Source organism: Hermetia illucens, chromosome 5 (genome assembly GCF_905115235.1).
Source record: "Hermetia illucens chromosome 5, iHerIll2.2.curated.20191125, whole genome shotgun sequence".
Taxonomy (NCBI): domain Eukaryota; kingdom Metazoa; phylum Arthropoda; class Insecta; order Diptera; family Stratiomyidae; genus Hermetia; species Hermetia illucens.
Genome location: NC_051853.1, coordinates 2,059,877 through 2,084,583, shown reverse-complemented (window position 1 = coordinate 2,084,583; position 24,707 = coordinate 2,059,877).

Genomic DNA, 24,707 nt, shown 5'->3' with positions numbered 1-24,707 from the left:
ACAGGACCTACAAGCTCCCCATAATCCCTAAGCCATTACGCTTCCCACACTATGCTGTCAATGGTAATTACCTCATCATAATTCAGACCAGGTCCTTCGAAAAGTAATATTATCCCAGCAATATTATGCCCAAACATAGTTACACCACCCTAGAGCCAGGAGCGAGTGATAAGCCCCCAGTCGGGCCCAAAGCTCCTTCCTCCCTTCAGGTTGAAAACACAGTATTAACCGAATTCCATTAAAATGCACAACAAGTTAATCATATCCACAACCGAAAATAACCGAAAATCCTAATCAACCGAAATAATCTCCTTAACCCATCAATGGAGGCCACTTGTATCTCCTCGGAGTACTCCTTGGGTTTGTCTAATGATAGGCGAAATCCAAAGAAGAGCCTCCATCGCTGGATACACACATTGAAGAAATTACAAGGAAACGAGATTTTTGGTCATGGAGACCATGAACACGTACTTCCCTGAGCCAGGAGATTAGCACATGAAAAACTCGAGGCAAAAATGGGATTGGAAAGTATCTGGCTCGAGACTATAAACCAATATCGAGCGGAGTACAGTAGGGCACTGAATACAGTGGGTCAAATCCCCATCACTCGCTCCCATCCCTGTTTACGTCGAGAAGTCCAAGAAGTGGGAAGCATACAATTTCCCTACATATCCCGGTCTAATAGCAATGTTAAGTGAGCCGTGTAAGGCCAGGATGTTGGGGTTTATTATCTTATACGAAAATTTAAGACGATTCAATCGTGACCGCACCCGACTCCTTCACTGTTCTTGCCTTCCTGGCCACATTGAATAAGAAGTTAATAGAGGTTGGGTTGTACCTAATGTGTGTTAAGTACCAAGTGTTTCTACTATCTTAACTACTATCAATGCTTAGCCTCATGGGGGATAGAAAGTCCGGAACTGGAAGCAGTTGAATTTGTAATTATTCCCTCTACATAAGGAATTCAATATGCTGTTTGAATGTTTTTTGTTTTCTTTTTAAGGGGGGGGGGGTGGGTAGATGATAGTTGGATCCCCGCAATGGTAAATCGTTGGACTATTAACTAAGCACCCCTACGTCATCAAAGAACTGAAAAATTACTTCGAGCTACCTCCCTCGGTCTCCTGCCCCAAAAACCCTTCAAGTCTGGGCATTCCTTTCACTAAAAGGAGCGAAGGGGACGAAGGTAGTTTGTTACTTCAAAGAACTCCATCCCTTCCGGGAGCTTCATCGGTAAAGATCAATCTGTTTCGCAAGAAGAAGGGCCCAAACATAAAATTCAAAACGGTGTCCTGAAAGTGCTATCCCGTGTCTACTTAAAGTTCCTAACGAATCCCGCCCAAATTTCCAGAAGGCGTCGTCCACCACCACATTGCTAAACAGCCAGTCGGGGTAAGGTACCTTCCCAATCTTATGCAAATAAAACTGAAAACCTCCATGCCCACTTAGAAGCTGGGTGAAAAAATAATTAACCTCCTCATTTTTGCGGTTCAACCACGGACCCGAATTACTAATGAGTTGGGGGCAGTCTATTTGCCTCTTGATTCGTTTTCCCAAGAGAGTTGCCATTCCTTAAATGCATATACGCTTCCGTTCTTTATTATCAGCCACCGCCCTTAAGTTTTCTCCCTTGTAATTTTAGACGATTTTTCGTTCTTTAGTAAAAAGTGCGACAGGAATCATAGGCCGAACTGAGACAGTGAAAACCTCTTCACTGTACCTGCGCACTGCGTTTACGATATACTTCCTTGCCAATAGCACCCTATACCTCTCCAATGTTGAGCAGAACGAACTGCATTAGACTCACAAAATTTTTCGAGGTAGAACCGTCAAAGATAGCGTTTAGTCAAATTAAGCCTGAAACTCCTGAAGCAGCTTTGTCCAGTGCAGCTTTGGTTTGCTCGAAATCAATCCAGTCATTACTTAACTGTTGACTTTAATTCTATAATTCTCTATCCGGATCACAGTCAGATTCTTTTTTTAGTTCAAATGAGTATTTCTTGTTTTTCCATCTGCTTACCCATCCCGTCTTAGCGGATTGTGACAGGAAAAGTTCTAGCGATCCTGTCTTAATAAAGATCAATGTTCTTCTTCTTTTTCTTCAGCCTTTGTCCCGTTCACAAGCGATCAATGTTCTATTCTCGTCATTGTCTCATCTTCCCTGGCTCTCGAGCGTATTATTCCAATATTAAACATTACGAGTAGGACTAGCCGTCGAGATTGACGCTGTGCGTCTCAACTTGATGAACCGCTTCCATGAGTTCCATGACAACACCCGCCATGAATCTTTCCGAACCACTTTGGCGGTAAGTCCCCGACACCATCTATCGCTCCGGTGAATCTACTCCTGATGAGCTTTACCAGCAGTTTGTAAGGCTTGAGAGTAGTCAAAATTCAGACGACAGCCCAGGGTCACGCTTACATTGCTGATTACCGCGAAGCTCGCCACTTTCCAGCGACAATTACGTCTCCGTGGATTAACGTGGATACTTGTTGCGGGGACTTAATCCCATGGTCTTCTTAAGACACGAATTGATCTTGTGGCCACAATTAAAGTCCCTCTGAAACAAGCAACAACGGTGCTAGTCTATACTGAGTGCGTGGCTCAATATTCATACTGATGGACCTACCTAAATCTCTGGCGAACTATGGAGTACGGCACCCATGTTGAAACGCAACACCCCCATTTGAGGCCCGAAGGTCTTTGTTCGCAAACACAACCACAACCCCCATGAAACTCCCACTAGGAGGCCCACCGCAACAACCAAGCTGAACACACGTACAACTGGAATTCTCCCGAAGTATGTGCATTCAGGGGATCTCCCAGTTCCTATGGTACCAGTATACCCCGGGTAAGGCTTCGTGACATACAGCCACTTCAAATGAGTCCCCGTAGGGACTCGGGTCTGATCGCCCTAATTAGGCCTTTGCCTACTGCATCACGGCCGGCAAACCAATGTAATACAGCCTCTCCCGGTGACACCACTATGGAGGTTCTCCTCAGCCACTTTATTTTGATTCGGCCGACAAGGCTACCGCCGGTCTTCCTCATCACCGCCTCTGAGCACCACTTTCCAACGACAAGACAAAAATTCTTCTTTCAAACAAGTGTTACCTGGACCAACAAATTGGTCTAGTCGATGGTGGAGCACCAATTCACATATATATCGTTGTCGGGACACCATCAAGCACTGGTGCTTTCTTATTTTTCATAGACTGGACTCCTTTTACCAGCTCTCTCATCTGGACTCTCAATGGACAACCCTCAGCGCTTTCAGCACTATTGACATCAACCCTACCGGGATGCATAAGAAAAAATCCCAAAAAATCCGTTCCACCCGTTTGACATTAAGTGAACAAGATCTTCGCGAAACCCCGGTTTTTCGGGTGACCAGTTTACAACCGAGTCCAAACAACGTTTACTTGTGAACAACGTTCCTCTTTATCTTCTTCGTGTTAGCCTTTCGACTTCAAAGTGGCACCCAATCTCTTTACCTTTTAATCATTACCATGGCTTTCAAGCATTTTAAAAGGGCTTGTTTGGACACTTCCAATGATCGGGCCAATTCTTCCCCCTTCAAACAAGAATCTTGAACAAGTAATAACACCAATTCTACATCTTCGGGCACCCTAACCTTTCCGCCGCTAGGACGATCTCTGAAAACACAATCTCCGTTCTTACATAGCCATGGGGTATAGCAAATCAACCACACATATGCGCCATTGTTCGCGGTTACCTGAAACGCGTTTCAACTTCACCTACGACCCGAGAAACTCGGACGCCTCATCTACTGTTCAGCGCCAAATGCCCTTGGGGCGACCCACTCGTCGGCCGTCTTAGGAGAGTGGATTCTGCTGAATGACATAGCCCGCAATGTAATTGTTCTTCTTCTTTATGTCTGGCTTATCCACTGCCACTTCCGTCTTCCAGTCACAATACGTACGAGTGCCACACCAGCCATATTCTCCGTTTGAAATAGTGTTAGGTCAACCTACTCCGACGATACGATGTTTACAGGTGTTGGCGAAAGCTTGGAACTTTTCAGTAACAGTGGTTTTCACTTTTCATATGCTACTCCCATACCGGAAAACCGGGAAGAGCATTATCATAGAACAGTTTCAACTTGATCTTGGTATTGAGATAACTGCATTTCCAGATTTTGAACAGTGCAGCAAAAGCGAATCTAGCGCTATTAGGGCGTCGTGCAACATCCAGTTCAATACCACCGCCAGCACAAACCACGCTTCCTAGATATACAAATTGATCCACGCCTTCGATATTAATGCAGATAGAGACAATGAAATGACTCCCCCCTTGGCAGTTTGGACAAGACCCATGAGCTGGTAAGAAAGCAAGCAGATGTCATTAGTGTAGTCGAGGTATTTGAGGAAAGTTATATCAGAAATAAGATCAATTTCAGAAAGTACTAATCGAGCCCTTTCGTTTGATACCCCACATGAACACACACTGTGAAAAAAAATTACACCCCCCTTTCGCATGTATTGGGATCCCCCTTAAATCTTAACACAAAATGACGCCACTCGCTGCATGTAAAGGACCATGCAGGCCACATCTTCTCACCAAATTTCGGAACAATTGGTTCAGCCGTTTCCAAGTAAATCGGCTGTAACAGACAGACAGACAGGAAAGGATAACCGGCATATTGCCGGAAGTAGTAAATTCCCGGAATTTAGAAAGGCGTTAACTGCAGTAAAAAATGAGGTTAATACAGATAAACCTCAATGATTGCAGGGTCGCACAAGATTTGCTTGCGCAGGCCACTTACGAATCCGCGATGAAGATTGCTATCATTAGTGAACCGTACAGAAATCTTGACAGTGGTGTATGGGTCACAGATGCGATTTGTAGAGCGGCAATATGGGCGTGCGTTTGTCAAGCCATACAATATATCATGTGTCAGGCGCTTATGGCTTTGTGTGGGCAAAAATAAGCGGTATATTCGTATACAGCTGCTACGCCCCACCGAACCTCACACTGCCTGAGTTTGAAGAACTGTTAGACGATGTTGTTCACGACGCAAGGGGACGAGGTCCAAAGGTGATAGCCGGTAACTTTAATACGTGGGCCCTAGAATACCCATTTATTGAGGGAATAGTGAGCTTTCCAGCCTTCGATCGATTTACCACAGAGCCAGACGAACCGCTCAGAAGACAATTAGTAGGATCGATCAAGGGTAGAAGGAGCATGCCTATAGAAAGCCCGCAAGAACCTCAAGCACGCCATCCAGCGGATTAAAAAGGAATATTTTAAGCCGCTCTGTTCGGAAGCGAACATACAGCCGTGAGGTAGCACCTATAAAATCGTGACAAGACAATTCAGAGGCCAATCATCTCCGCAGAACACGTGCCCTACGCTCTTGTTGAAAATAATCCAGGAGTAATTTCTTCAGCAAGAGGGGGGTACTGACACCTTCCAGCGCCCCCTGACTGCGACGGCGGCTTTGCCAGTCACCAGGGACGAGCTACTGGAGATCTGTAGTCGAATAGGCGACAGCAAAGCCTCGGATCTAGACGGCATACCGAATAAGGCCCTCAAACTCGCCTTTAAATATAGACCGGATTTGTTCGCGGAGCTGTTCGAAACGTGCGTGTCTGAGGGTATCTTTCCAGAACCATGGAAGCGGCAAACCTCCAGGGAAACCGTCCTCCTATAGACCCGTATACCTTCTAGACACTATAGTTGACAGCCAAGGGGGTCATTCACGGAATAAGCAAATATTGTGCGGTGGTGATCCTGAATGTGAGGAATGAATTCAACTCGGCCAATTGGAACCTTATACGAAAGTTTCTGGTGACGATTGGTGATCCCACATACCTCGCCGCTATTAATAGTTAATAATAGTATAATACTGATGATGGACCCTTCTCTAATGATGTATTTAACCTTCCGGTTACGGAGGAGGCCACGGTATTGGGTTACGCCGACGATATAGCACTGGTTGTGGCCGCAAGGCATCTCGAGGATGCTGAGTTGTTAAGGCTTGGTTAGAGAGTGCTGGACTGGCACTCGCTGAGGAAAAGACGGAAGCAGTCTTCATCACTAAGAGCCGCAAGAGAAATTACACCTGCATTCGAATCGGGAATCGTAACATCGCTTCCAAACCGGCCATCAAATACCTGGGGGTGATGATAGACGAAAAACTCAATTTTAACCAGTACATAGAGCATACTTGCGAAAAAGCCTCCACCATGAGTTTGGCTCTAGCGAGGATGATGGCGAACGTAGGAGGACCGCGGCGTACTTGCAAGCTCCTAATAGCCAGGGTGATGAGTTCTATTTTGTTGCATGCAGTCCCAGTTTTGGGAAAACGCTGCATGTTTTAGGGAATGCACATGAACTGAGTACGGTTTACAGAAGATCAGCCTTAAGGGTGTGTTCTGCCTTCAGGACTGTCTCAGATGATACAGCATTCGTCATCTCGGGGATGATGCCTATTGACATCCTGGCAAGCGAGATGATGAGCATTTATAACACCAGGTCCATCTCTCCCTTATCGCGGGTGAAAAAAGCCGAGAGGGAGAGACCCATAACCAGATGGCAACAGCGATGGGAGCAGTCGGAAAAGGATCGTTGGACTTACAGGTTGATCCCTTCCATCGGGGAGTAACTGGAGAGAAACCGTGGGGAGATTAATTGTAATCTCACCCATTTTCTCACCGGCCATGAAGGATATCGTCAATACCTGTACAGGTTTAAATTAGACACTGCGACGGGGTCCCAGAGAACCCAGCCCACGTATTCTTCCAATGTCCTTGGTTCGTGGAAGAAAGGAGGATCCTAGAGGAAACTCCAGGCGAAATGCTATTACTGGAAAATTTTATCCGGAGAATGGTAGCTTGCCAGGAGGATTGGTATGCGATCAATTCCATTATCGCAGTAATCCAGGATCGAAAAGCAGAAGAAGTGAGGAAGGTGGTGTTACGAAACCAACGGGTATGCAGAAGAAGACCTAGCTAAATGAAGTAAGCTAATTCCGCTCCGTTATGTAATACCTAAAGGTGGTTCCACCAGGTAGGGAGGAGAAGTCGGGGGTGATTTTAGTGGGTAAAAATCCCACACTCTTAGGTGCCCCGGCAAGAGTCTTTTGAAGATTTCTACCTCCTTAAAACAAAAAAAAAAGCCAGACGGGAAGACGGACAGACGCACAGGCCGATAAATAGACATAGAACCAATTTTAATAAGGTTTTGTTTCACTGAAAGCCGTAAAAAAGGGTCCTGATGTTAATCGCACACAAACTTTTGTTTATAGGTTTAAAGTCGATGACGTGCGGCTTGAGCTGGTTGCTCACTATAAATGCAACTCCAAATTCCTTGTAACCCGATGGTTAGCCACTTTCAAAAATTTTGTGTGAATTCATATCGCTTATTTCGCTATCAATCCAATTTGTTTCCTGGACTGCAATCATACTCAATTTGTAAATCTCGACCCGTTGAAGGAGAGTCTTAATGCCTCTGGTTTGTTCAGCGTACATTCCAGGATCCGAAAAAATAATTCGTTAAACGTTTGCATGGTCACCGTCGTTTATTCGTCCAATATGAGGTAAATGTTCGAGGAGGTCTCTTGACATGGAGTAGTTTTTCCATGGAAGGGTTGTTGAGCCAACGTAAAACGCTATCCAAGGGTGACCTAGGTGATAACTGGTTCATATGGTTCGAAATATGTCATAGTTCACACAACTATATTGCAGGTCTGGCTATGTACCAAGGCGAGTGGAAACGATGGATGGACTAAGGTTACCAGCAAAAAAGCGAAAGGAAAAGCAAAATTGCGAACCCATCCAGATGCGATTGTTATCTCCACTAAGGGCAATCTGTCCTACGCGGAGATACTCAGAAAGGTCAAAGCGGATCCCGACCTAAAAGATCTGAGCGGAAATGTGAATCGAATCCGAAGAACCCAGAAAGGGAATCTCATGTTCGAGCTGAAAAGATCCAGCGTGGGCAAGGCTGATGACTTTCGCACTCGGGTGAAGGACTCACTTGGGGAGAATGCCAAAAACATGAGATCTACATAAAATGTAAGGATCTCGATGAAATAACATCAAAAGCAGAAATTTGTACTGCTCTGAAGGAGCAATTCAAGTTGCAAGAACTTGCCGAGGAGTCTGTTGTAAGTTTACGAAAAGCCTATGGCGGTACTCAAACGGCCACAATACGAGTACCAGCGGAGGCAGCGCAGAAATTGTTGGCGGCCGGAAAAGTTCGGATTGGATGGGTTGTCTGCCAGTTAAGAGGACAAATTTCACTAAAGAGGTGCTTTAAAGTTTGACACTGTCTGAATTCGAGCAAATGCTTGATAATCTTGTTCTCGACGCAAGGGGACGAAGTCCAAAGGTGATTGCTGGTGATTTCAATGCTTGGGCCTTAGAGTGGGGTAGCAGAGAATCAAATGCTAGGGGGCGCAGTTTAATAGAGGCTTTCGCGCAGATGGACATGGTTTTGGCTGACGAAGGTGCTGTAAACACCTTCCAGAAAGAAGGGTCAGGCTCGGTTGTAGACCTGACCTTTGTCAGCCCTTCGCTGGCGCGTGGTATGTCCTGGTGCGTCAGCGAACGCTACACCCACAGCGATCACCAGGCAATCTTCTTTGAAACATGTGTCGAACCTCAGGGCAAAGAGCCATCATGCCCGAAACCGAAAAAGATTTCAGGCTGGTCTGCAAAATCTTTGGATGGACAGACCTTCATAGAGGTGTGGTTAGATCAACCTGATAATGCAGGCGCCTCTGCAGAAAGAGCCGTCCATCTGGCTCAATGCATCGCCAAAGCATGTGACGCGTCCATGCCTAGGAGGTGCGCATTCCCCCGTAGAAGACCAAACTACTGGTGGAATGAACCAAACTACTGGTGGAATGGTGAACTGACTGGTCTTCGAACAGCATGCGGTAGATAGACTCGATCAAGGGCAGAAAGAGTGCGCCTACAAGGCAGCCCGCAAAACCCTCAAGCTCGCCATCCAGCGAAGCAAGAGGCAATGCTTTAAGGAGCTCTGCTTAGAAGCGGACGTAAACCCGTGGGGGAGAGCTTATGGAATCGTGATGGGTCGATTCAAAGGCCGTTCATCTCCGCAGATCACGTGCCCCACCCTCTTGCCAAAAATCATCCAGGGGTTTTTCCCCCAGCAAAAGGAGAGCACCGGCACATTCCAACCATCTCTGAATGTGACGGCAATCCCGCCAGTCTCCAAAGGCGAGCTGCTGGAGATCTGCGGTAGAATAGGAGACAATAAAGTGCCGGGCCTGGACGGAGTACCAAATAAGGCCCTTAAGCTTGCCGTGAAATCCAGGCCGGAAATGTTTGCTGAGTTGTTCGAAGCGTGCATGTTCGAGGGAATATTTCCAGCGGCATGGAACTTCTGCCTAAGCCTGGTAAACCTCCAGGTGAACCATCGTCATACCGACCCATATGTCTTTTAGACACGGTAGGGAAAATGTTAGAGCGGGTAATCTATAATAGATTACTCCCGGTTGTTGAGAGCCAAGGCAGCCTTTAAAATCGACAGTATGGGTTCCGAAAGGCCAGATCAACCATTGATGCCATCAAATTGGTTACTGGCTTGGCCGAAGATGCAATTCACGGAAAGGGTAGTACCAGCAAATATTGCGTGGTAGTAACCTTGGACGTGAAAACTGCATTCAATTCAGCCAATTGGAATCTAATACGCAAATCCCTAACGAAGGTTGGTATTCCCGCCTATCTCGTTGCTATCGTCGATAGTTATTTAACTGAAAGGAGGCTCTGGTATGACACCGATGACGGACCCCAGGAGTACGTTGTTTCGCGGGTGTCCCGCAGGGCTCCGTATTGGGTCCACTACTGTGGAACATCATGTACAACGATGTATTTAATCTTCGACTTCCGGGGGAAGCCACTGTGGTGGGTTTCGCTGACGACATAGCGCTGGTTGTTGTCGCAAAGCATCTCGAAGATGCTGAGTTATACTCAAGCGAGGCAATCAGTGCTGTCAAATGCTGGTTAGAGAGCTCTGGTCTGATGCTTGCGCAGGAAAAAACAGAAGCGGTCCTCATTACGAAGCGCCGGAAGAGAAATTACGCCTGTGTTAGAATCGGGAATCATATCATCACTTCCAAGCCGACCATCAAATACTTGGGGGTGGTGATAGACAGGAAGCTCAGCTATAAGCAACACGTACAGTATGTTTGTGATAAATCATCCCTTGCTAGTATGGCCCTGGCGAGGATGATGCCGAACGTGGGAGGGCCACGGCATACCTCTAGATTGCTTATAGCCAGGGTGGTAACCTCAATCATGCTCTATGCGACCCCAGTTTGGAGGGAGGCGTTGCGGATGTCAGTTAATACTAGCAAACTGAATGCAGTCTACAGGAGGACAGCTTTGAGGGTATGCTCTGCCTTCAGGACTGTCTCAGATGATGCAGCATTCGTCATCTCTGGAATGATGCCGATTGACATCTTGGCAGATGAGATGGCGAATATATACAATGCGAAGCCAACCTCTCCCTTATTACAGACGAAGAACACTGAGAGGGAGGGATCCATAAATAGATGGCAAGAGCGGTGGGAACGCTCGGGAAAGGGTCGGTGGACACACAAACTCATTCCTGCCATCAAGGAGTGGTTGGAGAGACGACACGGTGAGATAAATTATAATCTCACCCAGTTTCTCATGGGACATGGAAGATATCTCCAATACCTTCACAGGTTTAAATTGGAGACCTCACCCGACTGTCCAAATTGTGAGAGAGTCCCAGAGGACCCAGAGCATGTATTCTTCCACTGTCCGAGATTTGTGGAAGAAAGGAGGAATCTAGAGGAGACTCTAGAAGAGGTGCTGGTACCAGAAAATCTGGTGCCGAAAATGCTAACACATCAAGAGAATTGGGATGCGGTCAACTCCATGATCGCATCTATTCAAGATAAATTGCGAAAGGCAGAGGAAAGGAGAAAAGCGCGGTCACGTGCGCCGCGTATAGAAGAAATGGGATTAAGCTAGAGTGCGCTGACTCCGCTCCGTGATGTAATACCTTATGGTGGTTCCGTGGGGGGGGGGGGGGGGCAGGGAGGGAGTCGGGGGTGGTTTTAGTGGGTAAAAATCCCAAATGCTGGTGTGTCCAGACCAGTGTCTTTTGAAGATTTCCACCTCCTCAAAAAAAAAAGGTCTGGCTATGTAATTCGTGACACCCTACTCACCTGGGATGCTTAGGTGTAACTCAGTCATTCAGGCTACAGCTATCACCTGCTTCTCCTTTTTGAACCATGGCTTGGAACAGACTACATCGGAGTAGAAAAACTATTCAATTTTCATTCTTCTGTCGTATTTGAATCATTGTCGCATCAAAACCCCTTTCCAGCTACCTAATCAGCAAAGGATCCTGTAAATTTAATTTTACGGAACACACATGTCTACCTCCTTTCAAAAAAATGCTATGATTATGGCACGACTCACGAAACTTTTAATTGAGATGCGGCAAAATTCAGATCGAAGGATGAATTAATTTTTCACCTATAATTGCATCTTATTAAAAAATCCTTAAAATATTTTATTCTGTCGCGACCCCAATTATGATTAGTCTTTTCAATGGCACAAAATGCTTTTCAGACAAAACCCAAACATCAGCAAATTACCTGTCATTTTCAGTGTATCTTATCCACGCCACCCAAAAGATCTACATCAACTCACTCCTCTAGTCAGAAGGAATCTCAGGCAATATGCCCGATGAAGCAAAAAAACATCCTAAATCCCATGTGAACATGAGCTCCTTCCATGAATCTTTCTCACCCGAACATAGCCATGCATTCAGGGCATAAAATTAATCCTTCAGGATATATCCGGCTCCTGTAGCGTGTATCTTAACGTACACCTTTTCATGCATCCGAGACTGAAATCCACCCTCCCCCACCCTTACATCTAGGCATTCCCCATGTCGTCATCTATCTGCATCTGAAGTTATGAATACTGAGGACTGATTGATATTTTGCAAACGTTCAAGGAATTACGTTTACGTTGAAAAAGGGCAATCGTTACGTTGCCTGCCTTTGCGGTGTTCCAGAAAGCATGAAAGCCAGAAGGCTCAAGACATCGGCAAGGACGTTCGACGAACGCCGCCGTCTTCTGCTTTCACCCTAGACCTCTGCGGGAGCCAACTCATCCGTCCGGTTTTCATACCGAAAAAGATATGTATTTGCATTTTCGGTAAGTTATTAACCAATTTCGTCGACAGGCACGTCTCAAGATGTTGCTGCTGCTTTGAAAAAGTTTTCCGAAGAAAATTAATGGCACCGATGCGTTCATTCGGAAACAATTTTTGCCTCTTTATATTTTCAAAATATTTTGACTTCTTCAAGAGCATTAAACAGACTTTGATGACTTCGAGGACTATTTATTGAACCTTCCAATTGAGGGATGAGTTTGATGCTCACTATGGAATGGAACGCCGGGGTTGAATCCATTCGCAAAGCGTACTATGATGTAAGGAGCCCATTTAAATTAAAGGGACCAATTACGTAGTTTCATTCCACTTTAATACTGAAATAAAAATGCTGAACAATTTCAATTACCCCCACAATAGCACCCAGATTTAACCCTGGTTACGAAGTGGAAAAAGGGAGAGAGAATTCGACTTTTTCTTGTAACTCTCAAGTGCCGGATATCTATCCCAAAGCCCTTCCTATAATAAATGCACTGGGCAACTAGGAAATAGTCTCCTCCCGCCTGATTTCAAAAGCAAACCCAACTAATTAGCATTATCCCAACTATGGAGAAAATTAATGCATAAGAAGGTGCTGACGCAAAAATAATTCCCAATTGAATTCTTGCCATGAGTAACTGATATGGAAGCGGATATAAGAACTGGAAACCTCCATTACATCATCAACTCTCCGTATCTCAGGAGTCACGAAGGGATAATTCAATATTCCGCTAGGAAACTTCAAACCTACATAGAATTGAGATCCACGAACCAGGATCCCAACATTACTAATCGAATTACCTTTCAACAAAGGGTTAGAGAAATGAATTTGGGTATTACCTTCATTAATTCGATTTACCTGACGATTTATTCATAAGTCAGTGTCTAGAATTTAGGGAGCAGATGAAGATAAAGGCGGAAACGGCCCTAACGAGTAAGACCAAGGAAGACGACAGCAAGGAACGCCATTCGAAGCTACACCACTTGTCTGCATACAATTTAGTTACATCCGAGATGGCATAGAATTAATCGAAAATTCAAATTACAAGCGGTTTCCCGAATAAGGAGCAATATTCGTTGGAAGCGGTGTTCTGTCCGGTAGACGCTCAGTATTTGGAAATTATATTTTCAATTATTGGCTGCTGTCGGTTCACGGGTTGTTTGCGCGATAAATCTATTTCATCTATTGATGAGCCTTTGAACTACCGTCAACTGTAATAAACACCACTGGAAGCTAGTGACATAATGTTCAACTCAATACTCAAGTGCTCCTTTGCAGAATCCCCGCCTTCTCCGCCTCCTTTCTATTTTAATTACAGTTAAGGTTCAGTAAAAGCAAAGGGCATGACCTATAAAAGTGGTCAAACCCTTTGCTTTTATTGAACCAATCCAAACCTCTCCACTACGATCTAGATTTTCAACAAGTTTTACCGCACCTACCTACGTAACAGCTGGTAGCTGGTACCTTCCCGCAGTTTTCCTGAAAGAGTGCATTCTGTTTCTTCTTTTTCTGAACCTTAAAAAGACCACCTATTATTATTCTGTTAAGGGAAAGTCGCACCGCGTCCTTGAAGAACTATTTTTTTTTTTTTTTGTGCATACACGGAGGTGGAAAATCTTAGAAAGACACGTCCGCCGCAGCTCCGCCGCCCGAACGGCGGAACAACAGCGGGCGCGTGTGGGATTCACACCCACTAAAAACCACCCCCGGTCTCTCCAGCCCCAGCCCCGCGGGACCACCATTGAGGTATTACTTCGCGGGGTAGGTTTGCCCTTAGGCACTCATCCTTCTCCTATTTGCAGCTTTCCTCCTTCTTTGTTCTTTCAGCAACTCCTCCTGCATTTGGATGATTGCGGAGCTAACCGCAAGCCACTTCTCGCGGTGCAGATACTGCCTGTAACAACCACCGTGTCCCGTGAGGAACTGGGTAATGTGGTAGTTGGTATCCCCATGTTTTCGCTCAAGCCACACCCTAATGTTGGGAATGAGCCTGTGCGTCCACCGACCTTTCGCAGACTCGTCCCATCTGCGTTGCCAGAGATCAAGCGACTCTGACCTTGCCGCATTTCTACGCTGTGCATGTCTCCCTCCATATGTCTTGCATTGTATAGGACACTCATTTCTTTGGCCAGAATGTCAACCGGGATCATGCCTGCCACCACCAATACTGCCTCATCTGATGTGGTTCTAAAAGCACTGCAAACCCTCAAAGCCATCCGCCGGTAAACCGAGTTCACCTGCTTCCGTCTCTGAGAGTTTGCAAGCGCCTCTGCCCACACAGGCGACGAGTAGAGCAGGATGGAGCGCACCACTCCGGCTAGCACCAACCTCCGGCAATGTTTCGGCCCACCAATATTTGGCAACATTTTTGCAAGTGCCGTGGTGGCACTGGCTGCCTTTTGGTATACATACTCTAGGTGCTCCCTAAACCTCAACTTGGAGTCAATTATTACTCCCCGGTATTTGATAGCCGGCTTTGATACGACCGTATGTCCACCGACCTCCACTTTTACAGTATTATTTTTCCTGCGTTTCGTTATCAAGACCGCTTCCGTTTTCGCGTCCGCCAAGGTCAGCCCGGCCTTTTCTAGCCAGGACTTTACCGCTCTCACTGTTTCCGTTGCGTAAACCTCCACATCTTCTGGGTGTTTTGCTGCAACAACCACAGCTAGGTCATCAGCGAAGCCGACAATCGTAGTCCCCTCTGGGACGGGAAGAGCAAGCACCCCATTATACATGATATTCCACAACAGGGGACCAAGTACCGATCCCTGTGGTACCCCGGCTGTGACAATGTACTTTTTGGGGCCCTCATCTGTCCCGTACCAGAGAGTCCTCTCTGAGAGGTAGTTTTCCACCAAATTCGCTAAGTATCCGGGGACACCTATGTCAGCCAACGCTCCTTTAATTCTATTCCAGTTGGTCGAGTTGAATGCGTTTTTCACATCCAACGCCACCACGGCACAGCAGCCGCCAGAAATCAGTGTACCCTTTGCCAGGTTTACCACCATGCCAATTGCGTCCACCGTAGAGTGGGCGCGTCGGAAACCAAACTGGCGTTCCGACAAACCATTGCTGGCTTCGACGATAGGCAGGAGTCTGTTGTAGATGACTCTCTCCATCATCTTCCCCATTGTATCCAACAGGCAGATAGGACGATACGACGCTGGGTTTTCAGGCGGCTTGCCAGGCTTCGGAAACATATTCCTTCTTTTAGGCACGCCTCGAAGGTGATGGCGAAAAGGTCGGGCCTAGTCTTCACTGCCAGTTTCAAAGCTCGGTTGAGGATGTCATCCAAACCTGTGGCCTTGTTGTCGCCGAACCTACCACATATTTCCAGCAGCTCCTCCATAGTTACAGGCGGTATTATGCCGTCATTTGGCTGGACAAAAATTTGCCTTCCCCTATTTTCGTGGTGAGGGAACAGAGTGGTAACAATCTGTTTCAGGAGGCGCGGACGGGTCACCTGGGGTGATTTCCGCAGCTTTTTCATCACCACTCTGCAAGCATCGCCCCAACGGTTTATGTCGGCATGGTCGCACAGCTGTTTGAAGCAGTTCTTTTTGCTCCTCCGAATGGCTTCCTTTAGGCGGCCACGTAATTGCTTGTGTGCTTCCTCTCGACCGTCGCCACCGGGTTTTCCTCTGAACCTCTGGCAAAGCCTCCTTGCCCGAAAACATGCGGCTCGCAAGCTTGCGATTTCCTACTGGTGAGCAATCGCCTACTGGTGAGCAATCGCCTTCTGGGCATAGTAGCATCGCATGCTTCCCTCACCCATCGAGTGATCTGGGTGGCTTTCTCTCCAGCCGTACCATTCAGGGATATGTCGGATTTGAGCACCGCGGAAAACGTGTCCCCCTCGAACGCTTTCACTGTCCAGCCAAGCATACCACCCGGCATTTTGCGAAAACTCTTTTTCGAGCTCGATCCGCCCTTGATCTCTATGCATATTGCCTGGTGGTCGCTGTGAGTATAGTCCTCACTGACATGCCAAGCGATTCTACTGGCTAAAGTGGCACTCACGTATGTCAGGTCCACTATAGACCCCAGGCCCCTTCCCCGGAAAGTGTACGAAGATCCAACATTCGCCAGTACCACGTCCAACTCCGCGAATGCTTCGAGGAGAACACGTCCCCTGACATTAGTTATCCGGCTGCCCCATTCAAGAGCCCACGCATTAAAATCGCCTCCTATTATGGTCGACCAACGTCCTCTTGCATCCAACAAGCAAGCATCCGCTCATACTCGACGAGTGTAGCGCTGGGTGGAGCATAGCAGCTGTAGATGTGGATGTCCTTCACCTTCGCTCTGATGAAGCCCTCCTCCGGGTGCTCCATTATTTCCTGGAAGGCTTGTTCTCCACAAGTCCACAGCGCTGCTTGGCCCGTTTGGTCTTTGACCCAAACGCTACCACCGTGGTTTCGGTATGGTTCACTTAGTATGACCACATCGATGTCTTTCTCGCGGATGGTTTGCGCGAGTAGATCCTGCGCCGCCTCGCAGTGGTTGAGGTTGATTTGTATCAACCTCATCTGCGATTTGTGCTAAGGGCTCTCCTGTATTCCGGGCACCTGCTACTGCCTGCAATGTGCCGATGGTCCACACCCTCCTTTCCCCTGCACAGTAGACAATTTGGGTCAGCTCCGCAGTCCTTGCTGATGTGGCCTTCTACTCCGCATCTCCTGCATTGCTTTGACCTGTCATTTGGGTTAGTGCATGACTTCGCAATGTGACCAAAGCCAAGGCATCTAAAGCACCGTTTTAACGCTACCTGTTCCCTAAGGCGACACATAACCCAGCCTATTCTCACTCTTCGTGCTGCTAACAGTTTGAGTGCGTTCTCCACTGGTAGGCTGATGATGGCGGTTTGTGTTCCCCAATGGGCTTTCCTTAGCGTTTTCACCACTGACTCTTGTAGTCCGGCAAGATCGAACTGTTTCTCCAACGCTTCGCGAACCTCCTCCTTCGTCGTGATTTCATCTATATCTTTGCAGATTATAGTGATCTCCGGCCTGCTAGTTCTTATGTCGGCTTCCTGCCCTAAAGTCTTCCCGATTTGGCTTAAGAATTTGTCCGCGGTTACATCCTTGGATTTCTTAAGTTCCAACATAAGATCTCCCTTCTGCGACCGTCTAATACGGCTGACGTTGTCTCCCAAATTGGTGAGTTCGGGGTCTGCCTTCACTTTCCTGAGAATGTCGGCGTATGACCCTTCGCCCCGTTTGGAAATGAAAATCACCTCCGGTCTAATCTTCCTCCGATAATTTCTTTTCCGCGGTTCTACCATCCTCCAAGCTTCCGCATCCGCCTTTGAAGGTTCGATCCCTTTTCTCGAGGTAGCCACTGCAGTATTTTCCCTGGTAGCTTCAGACGTAGTTTTCATGAACTTCGCCTTTTTGGGAGTTGAGTCCTTTTTTCTTTTCGGGGTTTGCTGGCCTGTTGAGTCATTCAGCTTCTCGCGCAGCCTCTTCCCCGGTTTCTCCCCTTTTGTGTTTTGAACCGGCGTTACTTGAGTTGCCTGGTTCACTTTTCCAAGCGGCGACTTCCCTACTCGTTCATCCTGGACCTTGCCGTACGTGAAACGGATGCCTATTATCATGGCCCTTATATTTTGGTAAATGTTCCTGCGTTATTTTATAAACTCACACAGCTCCATGATCTTCTTACTGAGGGCAGTAAAGGCAGCTCCAGACTGATCATTGCCCAAAACATCGCTCGGGTGAATCGGCGTCAGTGATTCTTCCTCATCGAAGACTCCCGCTATACGCTTCCCACTGGGGGTAGCGATCGTGGGGGCTTGTGCCCGTGTGGGAGGGGATCTGCCAAAAATCGAGCTCCTTCTGAACGGATCCATCACTGGAGCCAGTTTAAGTTCCTCCCGTACGCTTGTAACATTAAATGCCACAGTAGCCAAGGTTCCCACTACTGAGGCACTGCGGTCATAAGATATCGACGGCCGGGAGCCCGCTTGCTCACTCCCAAAAACCGCCGGCACTGGGTTTCCGACGCCCTGCACCGTAACTTTATTCTTCTTCTGCCCCTCTATGTTTGGTTTTATTTCTGGGTATCCTTCCCATAGCCAATTTTTATCCACGGGTGGGCATTTACTTCCTACCTACCCGGCCTGCGCATAAACATGCCCATACACGCACATCTCCGGATGCGTGCATGTGCATGGCCATGACACATTCGCCGAGCATTCCCTTATCCGCACGAAGGGACGCGCCTGATGGAAGATTTCGCAACTCCACACAGGCTATGTATGAGACGTTGCCAATCGTCGGGCATTGATTCGCTGTCCCATTATTATTATTGTGTTAAGGGAAAGTCGCACCGCGTCCTTGAAGAACTATTGTGCCCCTTTTACTGGTTATAGTGTACCTATTGATCATAGTACCTCAAGCAAGCCTATGCCCGTTAGAAACTTTAGTATGTTCCCTTCTTCTAGATCTTTCAGCTTTGCATCTGGTATTAAGCGTTCTCACAGATGCCTCGACCTACTTTGCGCAAGTGCCGGACACTGTTCCAGAACGTGTATAAAGGTTTCGTCTTCCTCCTCACAAAACCTGCAAGCAGTGTCCGTAAATATCCCTAGCTTCCCCAGGTGATAGTTTAGCCGACAATGACCAGTGCGAATTCCCACTATGATTCGGAGGTTCTTTTTGGTGAGGTTTAAGCAATCCTTTTTGCGTATGGGTTGTATCCCCTAATAAGCACCCTGGACTGCTACATCCCTGGTAGGCCCGCCCAAAATACATTTCCTCAACTGTTCCTCTTCATTTCCTAGATTCATAGCCATGAAACCGTTTCCGATTCCACAGAAGGGTTCTGGCCCGTGTAAAGACGTCCCTGCTCCCTTCTTGGCTAGTTCGTCCGCTGCCTCGTTGCCTTCCAACCCAGCATGGCCTGGAACCCAAAGTATCCACACCTTGTTGGAAGAGCCGAGTGTATTCAGTCTCTCAAGGCATTCCCATACCAGTTTTGAGTTCACCTGGTTGGACCTAAGTGCCTTAATCGCTGCTTGGCTATTGGTGAGAATAGCTGTGTTCTGACCCTTATGGTTCCTTTGCAGATTAAAGGAGGCACATTTGTCTTTGGCGCATATTTCCGCCTGGAATATGATAATGTACCTGCCCGTTGGCTCAAAGTACATTTTCCTTGGACCAATGACACCGGCACCTGCTCCCTCTGCTGTGAGGGATCCGTCAGTGTACCAAGTAATCAGTTGCTGGTTTAAGCCGTATGTCGCAGCCACGCTCTCCCAGTTTGCTTTGTTACTCCAACGTGTTTCAAACTTCTTATCGAAGTGAAACCTCGTTGTCATGTTATCCCTTGGTTTTAGTAATTCGGGATACCGTTTAATCAATATCAATCTTTCTTCGATTAAACCACCTAACACAATAAAGCAGGCACTTTCAGAGTCAATAACACATCTTGAATGTGGATAATTTAAGTATCTCGGATCAAAGCTCTCATCTAATTATAAATTGTCCTGAGAAATTGCTTCTTACGTTTGGATGAAGTGACCCTCTATAGTTGGTACTCTTTGTAATCGAAGCATCAAATTTAAAATATGTCGCAATGTCGTTGGCCTCATAGCCCCCTATGGTTCCAAGTTTTGACCAGCTATCAAAGACAATGAACAACGCTTCGCAGTATTGAAGACAAAGATTTTGCATTAGATCAGTGGCGTAGCACGGTATGATCCCAGCCGAAATGAATATATCCATGATAGATATAAGGTTACACCCACCGTGATGAAACCGAAAGAGACTTATTAGATAGTGTGGTCATGCAATTCGCGATAAAAAATGCGCTATCTAAGATTGGTCTGAACATCGAAATCGATGGGAAACAACTAAAAGGCCGAAAGCAGCGACACTTTGATATGTAAGATGATGATTTAAGTCCACCCGGAGAAGTCTATGACCAGGAAAATTGGGAAAATAAATGCACCTCTAATATTCAAAACATCCCTCGCCTACCGCCTCATAATTTTTTAAAGGCCCATTGCATCAGAGCGCCTTGGTCGTCAGCATTACAGAGCACTATACGATATGAGCTCTCAGGACATGAGGTCGCATCTTGAGGATATCATCAGACGTCACTTTAACTAAAGAGTACTTTGGAGAACCATTTTCTAGCCATATATTAAAAGATCCGTTTTCTTCGTCGGCCATACACTTTATTGTACAATTCTCCGTAAAACAATCATAGATGTCTCTAAGATTACCAAAATGTTAAATTCATTACAACTCGCCAAATTGGTACCCTTTTTGGAACTTTGGAAAGAATGGCTCTTCGCTGGCCGGCGGACAAGATTAGAGTGCCTTTGTCGGAAAATGTCATTCTTGATATTTGTCACTCCAGTCTCCTGTCAGGCTGTTTCCACGGCCATCCAATGCCGCGTTCAGATTTGTGCCTGCGATATGCCATCACAACACTTCGCCCCAGCTGAAAGCACCCCTCCCCCCTCACCCCCAATGAAGCAAGCTGACCACGTGATCTCGCCCATGGAGTCACTAAGCGAATCTGATGTTTCGCGGGACCTTATTTTGAATAGCCCAGACCCCTCGGACGTCGAGCTTGAATGAGTGCTCCCCTCGTTTCAGAACTCTAAAAGAGCCCTCGTACGGTGGTTGCAGCGGCCTCCGAGGAGCGTCCACGCTAATGAGGACCTGTACACACATCTCGAAATCCCTGTGATGTTGGCCTCCGCTGTCGTGTGTCGGGACGGTGAAGTCAGTCGCAGCGTCTGAGCAGACGCAACGTATTAGACTCTTTTAACCCTGCTCTGATGTCCAGCACAGGGTCGGCGGAGAGGTTCAGATTCGCCCCGTACCATCTCCGCAAGGTTGGGCTGTGAACTCCTCTCGTTGGACTGTGGAGAAACCGAAGAGGACGAAAAGCATGGACCGTGATCACGACGAGTCGTCGCGAACCATTAAGGCGACCTTCAAAGTCCAGTGCCAATGTTCCAGCATACCATTAGACTATGAATGGTATGCAGTAGTCATATTCCATTTGAAGTTGAGCCGAACTCCGCGAAAAGAGTAAACTCAAATTGCATTCCCTGATCCGTGATGATTTCGGCTGGTACACCAAAGTGCGGAATCCACTCTCGACAAAGAACCTCGGCACATGATTCCAACGTAAAATCAGTCAGAGGTATTGCCTCAGGCCACCGCGTAAACCTGTCGATGATTATGAGAAAACACTTGTATTCGTGCAAGTCTCGCAAAAAGCCGATGGTGTCGAGATACATGGTGTGGAAACGCTTGGTTGACCTAGGGAATCCACATGCGTACGTGCTTGTTGACCTTGCACTTCTGGCACGCGATGCACTGTCTGGTCCAAGAGTTTACGTCCTTGCTCATAGACGGCCAGAAGTATTTTTCTGTGGTTAACCGGTTCGCTGTCCTGATGCCTGGGTGCGCAAGATCACATATTGCGTGGAATACTTTCATGCAAAAATCGGCCGGAATGAATGACCTGGGTCCCTTATCTGAGGTCTCGAAGAGTAAATAGAAGTTTGAACCGATGATGGGAAACTCCTTGACCTTGTATGTGGAATTTTCCTTCAGACTCTGAAGCTCGCGCGTTGTCATTTTGTTTCTTGGCGATTGCCGTATAATCGTTCACGTGGGGCACTGTGACCAAAGAGATTCGAGAAAAGAGTCTGCAGCAATATTGTCTTTTCCATACATGTGTTGGATATTGGAAGTAAACTGGCCAATATAACTTAAATGCCGAAGTTGGCGAGAGGACGCTTTGTCGAACTTTTGCCCAAGCGCGAAAGTAAGGGGCATGTAGTCCGTGAACACGGTGAACGGCTTGCCTTCAAGAGAGGAACGGACGCATTTTACTGCGGGGTATGCGTCAAGTAACCTACCATCGTAGGCGCGGTAGTTACGTTGAGCTAGGTTCAGTTGTTTAGGAAAAAAAGCTGAACGATTACCAGATTTGACTCACCCGTTTGTGGAAAGCGGCGCCTACCGCTGTATCTGAGACATCGACGAACACACCAAGGAGTGCATTTGGTCGAGGAAATATCAGTGGTGTTGCATCAACAAGCTGCTGTTTGACTGTCTCAGACGCATGGACGGCCTCAGCAGAACACATAACCTCGCGGGAATCTTTGGTTTTGTGCCCAGACAAGCAGGCGTTAAGGATCGTTTGGTGGTGAGCAGCATTGGGCAAGAAACGACGAAAAAAGTTCAACTCCATGGTTGGCAAGGGAAAGCTCTTAATCGTCTCAACCTTGTCTGGGCCAGGTTGGATACCATCAGGGACTATTAAGTGTTAAGTCCGGTCTCAAGGAGACGTTGAAAAGTGCTCTCAAAATGGTCGAAGTGCTCACATTCTGAAGAAGAAGCGACCAAAACATCATCCATATAAACGAAACAAAAGTTCAAGTTTCGCAGGACAGAGAGCGACAGAGATTTGGCTAGATCCAAGGTCATGAAAACACGGCAGTTCGTAAGCGAGTATGCGAAGTCATGGATGAATGGGATGAGATATCGGCCTGGAGCTGTCTGAACATTCAGAGGCCTATAGTCCCCGTATGGTCGCCATTCGCCTTTTGGCTTAGGGACCGAACAAAGTGAAGAGGATCAACAGCTATTAGAGGGCTCGTGTCGACGAGGAAGCAACGTCTGTTCAAGGGGTCGAAGATTGTAAGGTGAAGTGGAACTGCGCTTCGGGTAGCCATCAAGCCTAGTTTTCCGTTGCGTTAAACGTGCATCCGGTGGTACATTTAGTCGCATTTACGTATTTACGAACGCCACCTCCCAAGTCGTGTCTCGGGAAACCTCCGCGGCCACGGAGCGCGCGTACACCTCGTGTACCTTGTTGGCCGTGGCGGACAACACCTCCAGCGGTCCCGAGTCCGCGCAGGTCAAAATGGCGCGGATGCACTCCGATAGTTGCTACAGCCAGAGAAACTTTAGTAGCTCTAAGTCAAACTTATCCCCACCAAGCTGCCTTATTTCTCGAAGCAATTGGCTGGGGGTACGATTGCCTAGCGTCAGCTCTTTCAGTAAGTGATTATGCTTTGCTTCCTCACTGACCGAAAGTCGCCGGAATAGCTGCTCCTTCAAGTGAAAGTACGAGCAATCCTCAATCACGTCCGAAACAAGCCCGATGGTCTCTTCGTCGAGACCGATGAGGGCGTAGTTGAAACAGGTGGCATCTGTCGGAATCACGTCGCTGGATTGTGCCGCCAGAAGGGAAGCACCCTAACCGCGATCGTTGCTAGCAAGGGAATCGCCCCTCCTGCAGTTTTCTCCTCGCGCGACATATTCAGGTTAATTCAAGGAGGGTGCGAGATTCTTTTCCAGTGTCCAGATTGTTGCAGTATCTCATTAGCAATATGATCATCTTGCCAGTATCGTATCGGTGACTTAATATTGACCATTGCTGCCAAATATGTAGCACACTCTATTTGTGTTATGTAAAGTGTGCTCCCGCATAGAAATCAACAAAAATGCGGGCAATTCGGACCGGTCGTAGAATGTCTCTTGCACTTCAGCTAACTCTTTGGAAAATATAGTAGGCCTCCAGACAGTCTCGTGATTTGTAGATAAGACCAGGAGCTAGCTTTCACGGGTCACAGTCGTTCTGGAGCCTGGCTATGAACTGATACTAGCCTAATCCGCAATAAGATAATCTAAAACATAACTACACGTTACGCCTTGCGCACCGATCATACAAATTGGTAAGAACCGCAGCTGAAATTTAGCGGTTACTTGCGATTTCACAGTAATTGTCCTCGATGAATTTTCCAATCAACCGCGCTTTTCCCGTAGAAACCGTCCTGAAAACTATGCGGGGTCACCGCTTTCAAAAACCATTTTCCCCAATATGTTAAAAGATTCGTTTTCTTCGTTCACCATTCACTTTATTGTACAATTATCACAGATATCTCTAAGATTACCAAAATGTTAAATTCATCACAATTCGTTACATTCATTGGAATTCGTTCACTTATTGGACCTTTTGAAAGAATGGCTCTTCGCTGGCCGGCGGATAAGATTAGAGTGTCTTTGTGGCAAAATGTCATTCTTGACATTTGTCACCCCAGTCTCCTGTCAGACGTCAGCTGTTTCCATGGCCATTCAATGCAGCGGCAGAGGCGAATTCACGATGACGTTCAGACTCGCGCCTCCAATGTGCCGCCGAGAGAGAGATTAGCGCTCTCCAGAGTCTTAACATCACCACTCGCATCGGTTCAGAATGTTGAACCACATGGGTTGCAACTCGCACTAAAACTACCTTCAAACTATTATCAAAACTGAAGTGGCGACGATCCTCTTACGATCCGAACTCTTCGGGTCAAATGACTAGAAAGAAGGCTCTGTCCGTAACGGCTAAGTCTTTATTTGCAGCCAAAGCTATCGAAAATCTGACATGCCATAATTCACTAACTGGACATATGCTCAGAATGCGATTTATTCTGTAATAAGGAAGCAGAATCCATGAAGCATTTTCTATGTGAATGCTACGCCTATAGACTTA